Below are 9,792 nucleotides of genomic sequence, written 5' to 3' on the forward strand. Positions count from 1 at the left end.
AGTTCCAAAATTTTAACACCAAAAATAAACTTATCATCTTTTAGTTCCATTTCTCCATGAATGTCTTGAAGTACCCTGGCACTATCAGTTTGATTACACATTGCTTGAGAGCAGAGATCATGTCTGAATCAAGTGTGTATATCCACAGTAGTTGTGACCAGAGGGCACAGCCTAAAGCTGTCAACCAAATAATGCTTAGTGTACTTGGTACCCCTGGTTTCGTGCCCAACAAATACAGCCATTGCACGTAGTATAATGAGCTCAGGAGCCTCTGCATTGGAGCCCTGAGCCAGAAACTCAGTCTAGAGCGTGTTGTTCACTGTGTAAGGTCCCCATTGTCTGCCAAGGTTCTATTTGTGTGCACCGTGGACAATGATCAAAGAAGTTACCCATTATTTTTTTTCTTTTTAGCCTTTGTAACACTTATAGTGGAGTAAAGCAGAAAGCACAAAAATCAAGAAAATCTAAGAAATGACTTTGAAGATTATGTAGCATAGACAGGTGTACAATTGTAGTCTGGCCTTGGGAAGTAGGTGTGAAAATAATGGTATCTGTACTTTTCTTTTTTTTTTTTTTTAAATTGTTTTTAGTTGAAGGGCAGAGAGACAGAAACAGAGACAGACAGAAATTTTGCAATCTGCTGGCCCACTCCCCAAATGCCTACAACAGCAGGGGCTATGTCAGGTCAAAGCCAGGAGTTGGAAAGTCCATCCAGAAGTAGTTGTGGGAGGCCAACTGCTTGACCCATCACCTGCTGCTTCCCAGGGTGAGCACTGGCAGGAAACTGGCACAGGAAGTTGAGCTGGAATTCAGACCCAAGCACTTCTGATAGAGGATGCAGGCATCCCACGTGCTGTCTTATTCGCTGAACCAAGCACCTGCCCCAGTATCTCCGTTTTGAAGATGAAGAAACTCAGGCTCTTGAAATTCAATGACTTGTCCCAGGACACACGTGGTGGTCGGAGGAACCCGGCTACTCTCGCTGCAGGTACAGAGCAAGTACTGCTCAACGCCGAGACCACCACTCCTCTACTCAGCTCCATCTGTATATTGTGTGTCCCAGAAAAATCTGCAGATAGAAGGGTTGGGATATACAAGGAGCAAATAGAAAATGACAAGGAGGGATCCTTTTAAATAAATGCAGAACTTGGACAAACAAATCAACATGTAGCTAACGCCTGCGGCAGGGCTTAACTATAACAATATTTTCTTTGGCTAGTTCTCTTTTAGAATTGTCTTCAGAGAGAAATGACCTCATGAGTCTACGTTAAAGACTCACTGGATCAGAGTCACCACAGTGACTCCCAGGGACCCAGATTCTCAAACCACCCCCATCTACCCAGGACCTGCTATGCACCAGACCCTGAGTTGCTTCTGACTCCCAGATTTATCCTCTGCATTGCTTTAATAGCTTCGAAAAATCCAATCTGTCTATGTACGATCATTTGGGCCCTTCCTCTGTAATTCAAACTACTGGCCACATACAGATCTGACCGAGGGCGTTCCTGGGAGGGACTCAGCGGAGAGTGGAAGGGAAGCCCGGGACCTCCCTTTCCCCTAAGGCGGGCAGGCGAGGCCACTCTGGCAAGACAGCCTCTGCAGGCTTGGGAAGAGAATTGGAGACCCAAACTCTTAACCGGCCAGGGACGAGCAGCTTCCCCCCTCCTGCATGGAAAAGTCCATGGCAGTGCCTCCCGCAGCAGCGTTGGAGCGCAAAGCCGCGTCTGACCACAGACCACAGAGGAGCTGGCTACGGCCCCCGGCTCCCTGGGGAGCCTCCTTGGTTGGGGTCCGCAGCAGCGCGGGACGCTTGGTGCGAGAAGATTGTTAGGCACGGGCGCCCTCTGCTGCCGGCTCTGGGCAGTGCACTCGGGCTTTCTAAGTGGTCTGGGATGGACCGGATTTCGAAAACAGTTTTTGGGGAAAAAATAGCGAACCTCAAAACAAACTCAGAGGATATGGTACCCCTGTTCATATATATGTGCCTGCTCTTGAAAAATGTCACTAGTAGAATGTACACAGACTGGGCTCAGAAGAGCAATCTCACGGGGACGGATAGGGGCGCCACGCAGCCGTGCATGGGGCCAAGGCTGAGAGGGAACAAGTCTTCTTCCCGAAGACTCCCTCGCAGCAACGGGGCGCGTACGCCTTAGCAGCGCCGTCACCAGCACCGCCTGCGCCGCTGCAGGCCGACGGCACGCCCGGGCTTTCCTGGGATGCCACTCCGAAACAGCAGCGATCCCATGCTTTGGGGACATTTTATGTTATTCTTTATTCGTGTGAATGTCAAGGCCGTGTCAGGTTGCCGTGAGCGGTGTAACAGCGACAGAACCACCCAGCGCCCCTGGAAGCAGCGATGCTTATCCAGGGTCAGGTTCATGGCGGGAAAGGGCAGGTGCAAGGTCTGACCGCTGCTCTGCTCCGACTGCAATCTGCTGGCCCACTCCCCAAATGCCTACAACAGCAGGGGCTATGTCAGGTCAAAGCCAGGAGTTGGAAAGTCCATCCAGAAGTAGTTGCGGGAGGCCAACTGCTTGACCCATCACCTGCTGCCTCCCAGGGTGAGCACTGGCAGGAAACTGGCACAGGAAGTTGAGCCAGAATTCAGACCCAAGCACTTCTGATAGAGGATGCAGGCATCCCACGTGCTGTCTTATTCGCTGAACCAAGCACCTGCCCCAGTATCTCCGTTTTAAAGATGAAGAAACTCAGGCTCTTGAAATTCAATGACAAGGATTCACATTGCACGGCCTCCAAGTTCCTTCCACCCCAGGGGGTCGACAGTATCTTCTGGAGACGGATTGGAATTCTATTGCACGACTTTATATGGACGCAGGGGGTCACGGTGAGCTCTGGGCACTGGCTCCTGAGAAAACTCTGTAGCTCCTCTTTGGAACGCCCAGCATCTGCAGGCTAAAACACACACACATATTGACAGATTAGGAGACCATGAATGGAGCACGCACTGTAGGTTCAGCGCTCTGAAAATGGTAGATTGATAAAGGTATTATCTAGTCACAGGTGAACAGATGAGTTTAGCCGTTTCAATTGATGGCAAACAAAGTGTTTCTTTTGTCTATTTTTTCCTGTTTATCTGCTATCTCAAGTGCCCTCTAATTTTGTTTGTGGTAGGATCTTTAAGATCTATGTTTGTTTCTATGTTTAACATCCGTAGAACTTATGTGGTATTATCTTGTGTATTTTAAAAATGTGCATGAATGAGATTTTTGCTGTACATCTCATGAAGCTCTTTTTTTTTTTTTTTTTTTTTTTTTGACAGGCAGAGTGGACAGTGAGAGAGAGAGACAGAGAGAAAGGTCTTCCTTTGCCGTTGGTTCACCCTCCAATGGCCGCCAAGGCCGGCATGCTGTGGCCGGCACACTGAGCTGATCCGATGGCAGGAGCCAGGTACTTCTCCTGGTCTCCCATGGGGTGCAGGGCCCAAGTACTCGGGCCATCCTCCACTGCACTCCCGGGCCACAGCAGAGAGCTGGCCTGGAAGAGGGGCAACCGGGACAGAATCCGTCGCCCCGACCGGGACTAGAACCTGGTGTACTCGCGCCACTAGGTGGAGGATTAGCCTATTGAGCCACGGCGCCGGCTCTGTCTTTGTTTTTCTCAACACTATGCTTTGAAGTCCCTCAGTGATGCTCTATATAAGTATGGCCAATTCCTTTTTTAAACAATTGGGGAAGGGAAGGAGATGGAGAGAGAGAGAGAGAGAGAGAGAGAGAGGCTTCCATTTGCTAATTCACTCCCCAAACACTTGCAACAGCCTTGCCTAAATTAAGTCAAAGACAGAAGCCAGGAACCCAGTCTGGGTCTCCCACAAGGGTAGCAGGGACCTAACTACTAAGGCAGTATGTACTGCTTCCCAGGGTGTGTATTAGCAGGAAACTGGATTTGGAAGCAAAGCTGGGGCTCAAACCCAAGCAACTTAACTCATCTTAACTGCTGTGTGGAATGTCCACCCCTAGCCACTTCCATTTGGTTGTTGCAAAGCGTTCCAGTAAACACTTGGGTGCCTGCAGCTCTTTCCCAACCTGGGCATTCTCGGGTGAGTCTCCTTGTTGACCTGCATGGGAGGTACTCTTGAGCATCTGCCTAGACCTTGCCGAATCGTACAGAATTCGCACACAGTTTCCGTAGGCGTCTACGCCACTCTCCAAACATTTGTCCAGTACACGGGTACAACACCCACTGCCCCCAGTGCACGAGGGTCCTGTGCCAGCCCTCCTTCCTAGCATTGCATGGCTCAGATTTCCCATTTTGTTAGTGTGCTCTCTAAAAAGTGGCATCTTTCTCTGATTCGCCTTCCTCTTGTTCCTGGGAAAGTGCAGTTCCTCTCAGTGTCCTTACTAGCCATTCTAATCTGTTGCTTGTCTACTTTGTTGCTTGTCTTAACAGAATTGTGGACTAAGCCTGGCCCAGAAGAGGATGTCACATTCCACCCCTGGTGTTGGTTTCTGTTTTGCTTGGCAACTGCCTAAGAGACTTCAAAAAGTTCATGGAAGAAAGATACGTATTATGAAAAAACTATGTATGGATTTAAAAATGTTTTGTACACCAAAAATAAGCTTACTTGTTAATTCCCTTTTCCCATGCATGTTTGAAGTACTGTTGTAGACATGGTAAAGGGCTGGATCTTTGTGTCCCCCTAAAAGTTCATAGGTTGAAAGCCTAACCTCCAAGGTGGTGGTTTTAGGAGGTGGGGCCTTCGGTGGATCAGGAGGGCAGAGCTGTCTTGAATGGGATAAGTGTGCTTAGGAAAGAGGCCTGAGAGATCCGCCGGAGGCCTCCCGCCCCATGGGGGTGTAACAGGATGCTGGCTGCCTGTCTTCCAGGAGGCAGGCCCTCAGCCAACTCTAGAAAGGCCAGCGCCTGGGTCTTGGCCCTCCCAGGCTCCAGAATGGGGAGAAATTTGTGTTGTTTATGAGTTACTCAGTCTACAGCATTCTGTTATAGCAACCTGCACAGATTACAAGATACATGTTGGGGGGGGGGGCTGGTGCTGTGGTGCAATGGGTTAAACTGCTGCCTGCAGCACTGGCATGCCATTTGGGCACCGATTCCAGTCCCAGCTGCTCCACTTCTTACCCAGCTCCCTGCTAGTGCACCTGGGAAAGCAATGGAAAATGGCCCAAGTGCTTGGGACTCTGCACCCATGTGGGAGAATCAGATGAAGCTTCTGCTCCTGGCTTTGCCCTGGCCCATTCCCAGCTGTTGTGGCCATTTGGGGGAGTGAACCAGTGAATGGAAGACATCTCTCTCTCTCTGTCTCTCTGCTTCTCAAATAAATCGAGAGAGAGAGAGAGAGTATGAGGAGGCTTCAAAAATTTGTGGACAAATTGAATTAAAAGATAATGCTCATTTCCCATGAGTTTTTTTTTTTTTTTTTTTGACAGGTAGAGTGGACAGTGAGAGAGAGAGACAGAGAGAAAGGTCTTCCTTTGCCATTGGTTCACCCTCCAATGGCCGCTGTGGCCGGTGCACCGCGCCAATCTGAAGGCAGGAGCCAGGTGCTTCTCCTGGTCTCCCATGGGGTGCAGGGCCCAAGCACTTGGGCCATCCTCCACTGCACTCCCTGGCCACAGCAGAGAGCTGGCCTGGAAGAGGGGCAACTGGGACAGAATCCGGCGCCCCGACCGGGACTAGAACCTGGTGTGCCGGCGCCGCAAGGCGGAGGATTAGCTTAGTGAGCCGCGGCGCCGGCCTTCCCAAAAGCTTTTTGAAGCCCATATACATATGTATATGTGTGTCCATGTATGTGTATATACATGTATAGATACATATATGTGTGTGCATCTATATGTACATGTCCTCTGTCCATTTTCCTATTATGGGTGTGCTGCAGTGTGCTGGCACTGCAGGCTGAGGATTAGCCTATTGAGCTGTGGCACCGGCCACTAGACAACCTTAATACCTTCATACTACAGTTGATGAGAATAAACTTCAGAGAGGGTGTGGAACTTATTCATGGTCGCACAGCAAGTGGGGAAGTCAGGATTCAAAATCAGTCTCTAGAGTCTGGCTGGCTCTATAGAAGATACCCTTAACACTAGTCTCATCATTTCTCCTGTTGTTAAACACTGAGGTACAGGCTTCCATCTAGTCTACAGACGTATGCTGTCTCTCTTCCAAACGGCAGACTCCTAGGAAGCTGGAACTTCAGTGGCTCCTTCTTTCGTCTGCCTGATCTAACTGCTGAGGCTCCAGAGACCCAGAGAACAAAAGGACTTGTCCAAAGCTGCCAAAAGACATGCCAGGAGAAGTTCTGCCTTGTTGCTGAGTGTGTTCAGTTTGGAGCTTCTGTTGCAAAAAACACTAATGTAAATAGCAGAGACCCCACTCAAACTGAGTTAAGGTGCTAGCATTGTGGCATAGTAGGTAAAGCTGTCACCTGCAAGGGGTGCCGGTTCAAGTCCTGGCTGTTCCACTTCTGATCTAGCTCCCTGCTAATGTCCTGGGAAAAGCAATGGAAGATGGTCCAAGGGCTTGGGCCCCTGCCACCCAGGTGGGAGAACTGGTTGAAGCTCCTGGCTCCTGGCTTTGGTATGTCCCAGTGCTAGCTGTTGTGGCCATCTAGGGAGTGAACCAGCTGGTGGAAGATCTCTCTCTCTCTCTGTCTCTGTCTCTATCTCTCCCTCTTTCTATGTAACTCTATATAACTCTGACTTTTGAAATACATAAAATAAGTCTTAAAAAATTGGGTTAAGCAAAAACCCAAGGAATGTATTGTGTCACAAAGCTGGAGGGTCTACAAGCAGGGCTAACTGCAGGTGCAACATGGCCAAGGCACTTGGAGGAGGCCTTCAGTTCTCCAGCCAGCACCCGGGGTCCGCTGTTCTCCCCATCTCAGCCATTCTTGGCAAGCTCGACCAAAGGAGTCTATCGGGAGCTCTAAGCTGGCATCCTTGCAGCCCAGGAACTCCCGCCAAAAGGGGAGAGCGCATCTCTCTGTCCATGTTCCAGCAAAAATGCTGGAGCAGAAACTTAGAGGCCCTAATTGGCTGGAACTGGTTCCAGATGCCCCCATGGGAAAGATGGTAGGGACAGCAGCACCCGAATCTCATGGCTGCTAATAGGAAGGGATGACGTCCTAAAACGAACATTGAGGTGTGGTCACACAAGAGGGGGATTGAGTCCTGGAAGGGAAAAAAAAAATCTGGAGATCGCAACACAACTGGCAGGTTCCACGCGTGGCCCCTGGTGTGTATTTCTCCCTTCCTGCCCGTGCTCTGCTGCCCGTGACCTGGATTGCACGCTCTTCATATCTGACAGTAACTCAGCATTGTGTCTGCATTTCCCTCATTTTCTCCTCCATGCTCTTCTTTGAAGTGGGTGCTACTGTGATTCCCCCACTCTCAAGTTGCCTGAGTCCATTTTAATGGGAAGAACAGCAAACCTCAGGAGAAGTTTTATAACCAATTCAAGGTCACCTAGCCAGTCATGGGCAGAACCCAAACTCCAGCTCAGGAATGCTTTCTCTTAAGCCACATACTTTTAACTCTGTTGTTATTAACATGTTATTAACATGTTATCAACACACAGCAATCTACTGCAGTCCACAAAAAGAGGACTACATGGTTCACATTGTATCCGTGTGTCTCCCACTGTCAAACAGAAAGCGCAAATCCCTACCTTTGTTTGCTGCTCCTGATTTCTGTCTTGAAATTCCGGGTTTCCGCTCCTTTCGCAGACACTTCCTCCCTTGGATGCAGCTGACCACCCACAGGAGAGCCGATGGAGCAAGGCTGTGTGGGGGTTGTCCCCAGCCAGACATGCACATTATTCGTTTTTCAGCTGAACAAGGCTTCTCTCCCCCCTCCCGCAAGTTGCCTGATTCCAAACTGGCGAAACCACTCTTGTTCAAACTTTCCAAGCAATTTCATCCCCAGGGTGGAAACAGAGCATGGAATGATTTGGAGCAAAAGGACAATTTCTGGACAATTATAAGTGAGTGAAAACAGGAGGTTATAATGGAAGTTGTCTTTCAACCTCGAACTCCGGCATTTTGTAACCAAGAATTCTGTCTCTCAGGTTTTGGTGGTGGGAACGCAATGCTGAGCAGTTGTCTGGAAACGCTTCTAGATGTTCAGTAATTAGAAACAGCAACGCTGACTCAGGAGCCCCTTGGTTGGGTTACAAAGCTCCAGCTTTGCAGAAGAAGAAAAGAAGAAAAATGTTGGAAACGTGTAAAAATCGCACAAAAATCAATAACCTCATCACATGTGATTTTGAAGTGGCTTATATTTCTCCTTGCAAAATTGCATTGTCAAATGTCTGCTCTCAATAAGTCCTCTATGAGGAAGGAACTGAAAGAAAAGTTGGAAATTTTTCCGTCGTGACGAGAAGGCGAACTATTGTATTTGGGGGCATGTGGTCAGTGGAAGGAGACAGTGGTTTCCTAGTCAGTCAGGTGACACAACTAGGAAGCTAATTTGTCTGCAAAAATGCATTTTGAAATTTGTTCCAAGATGGGATCAGTCATGTTCCAATTTCCTCAAGGAGATTTAGAAGCTGGAAAACACCCAGCTATTGTCCATGCCTTCGACACAGGCTTCCTGGAGACAAAGAAATACTCTCTGGAGTGTCCCTTTCAGCGTAGTGGTTTCTCAGGGCCATCATCTCTCCGTCTTGCTTTGGTGCAATACCATGGAACGTAGAAAGTGTCTGTGCCCGCACACGCACGCACACATGCATGCACACATCCATGCACTGTGACCATTTAGGCACTCAGTAATGGGATGGAGCCTAAGGAGAACAGAGGCACCAGTGGAAATAGGACTCTTCCCCACAGCATGAAGCAGGGGCATTTGGTAGAAGAGGGACATATTTTCCACTCATCAGTGAATGCACCCATCACAGCAGCTGCAGAGAGCATCACCGTGATTTTTGCAGCTGGCCTTGCCCAGGGCAGATGAAGCCAGGCGACATCTCCCTGCACCGTGCTTGGGCTTTTTATGGAAGTGGACATAGCAGAGTCTGGCGCATAGTCGACTCTATAAATGTCTAAAACTCTCCTCTCAGACTAGGGTTAAAGGATCTGGCCTGGAATTGTCCCAAATCTTCAGCCTCTGCTTCCCCCGGGGGAAGAACTGAACAAAGGAATTCTGGGGTCAGGGGCAGGAAGACTGTACATTGAGCTCCAGGTGCTCCGGGGGAGGTGCCACTCAAACCTCTCCGATGGGGCTGGCAAATGGTGCCCTGTTCAGATCTCCTCTCTGCACCCGAAGAGCTCCTGACACACACACACACACACACACACACACACACACCCCAACAGAGGGGGCCCGAAGGACCAGCTGTTGAACTTGACTCTGATACTCAGCATTAGGAGGGTCTTTTGAGACCCTCAAGAAACTCAACACTCAAATAGCTACTGTATGTAAAACAAACACTTACTCTACGTGAAATCCAATGCCAAGTCACAAGGCATGAATGCATTCAGCATGATTCTCCTCTGCATAAAATGATCATACAGGGGTTTTATGTGGTATGTATGAACGTGTAGAGGAAAGGATGGGAAGGATGCATGTGGCTACCGATGGTACTTCCAGAGTGGACTCAGAAGCGGTGGTACAGTGTACTTTTACTTTTTAATCTTCTCTCTCTCTTTTCACAATGAGTGTGAATTTGAATCTCTTCTGAAATTCTTTATAACATCTAGCATTTCTTGTCATGAGCTATACTCACTGATGGGAACACATTCTACTTTTGTTGTCATGCAAACATCAGTGAGTATGCTTAGACACCGCTGGATGGCATGGCCTTACGACACACCCAGGCCAC

At 49.0% G+C, this 9,792-nt stretch overlaps 1 long non-coding RNA gene across 1 annotated transcript; it reads right to left on the reverse strand.

The window, feature by feature from the left end:
* Positions 1 to 389: 389 nt before the first annotated feature.
* Positions 390 to 8,059, reverse strand: LOC138850302 (uncharacterized). Its single transcript, XR_011390029.1, has 2 exons — positions 7,642 to 8,059; positions 390 to 2,913 (listed from the first exon to the last, which is right to left on the reverse strand). It is a non-coding gene; the product is annotated as an uncharacterized lncRNA (long non-coding RNA).
* Positions 8,060 to 9,792: the final 1,733 nt, after the last annotated feature.

This window comes from Oryctolagus cuniculus, chromosome 7 (genome assembly GCF_964237555.1).
Source record: "Oryctolagus cuniculus chromosome 7, mOryCun1.1, whole genome shotgun sequence".
In the NCBI taxonomy this organism is placed as follows: domain Eukaryota; kingdom Metazoa; phylum Chordata; class Mammalia; order Lagomorpha; family Leporidae; genus Oryctolagus; species Oryctolagus cuniculus.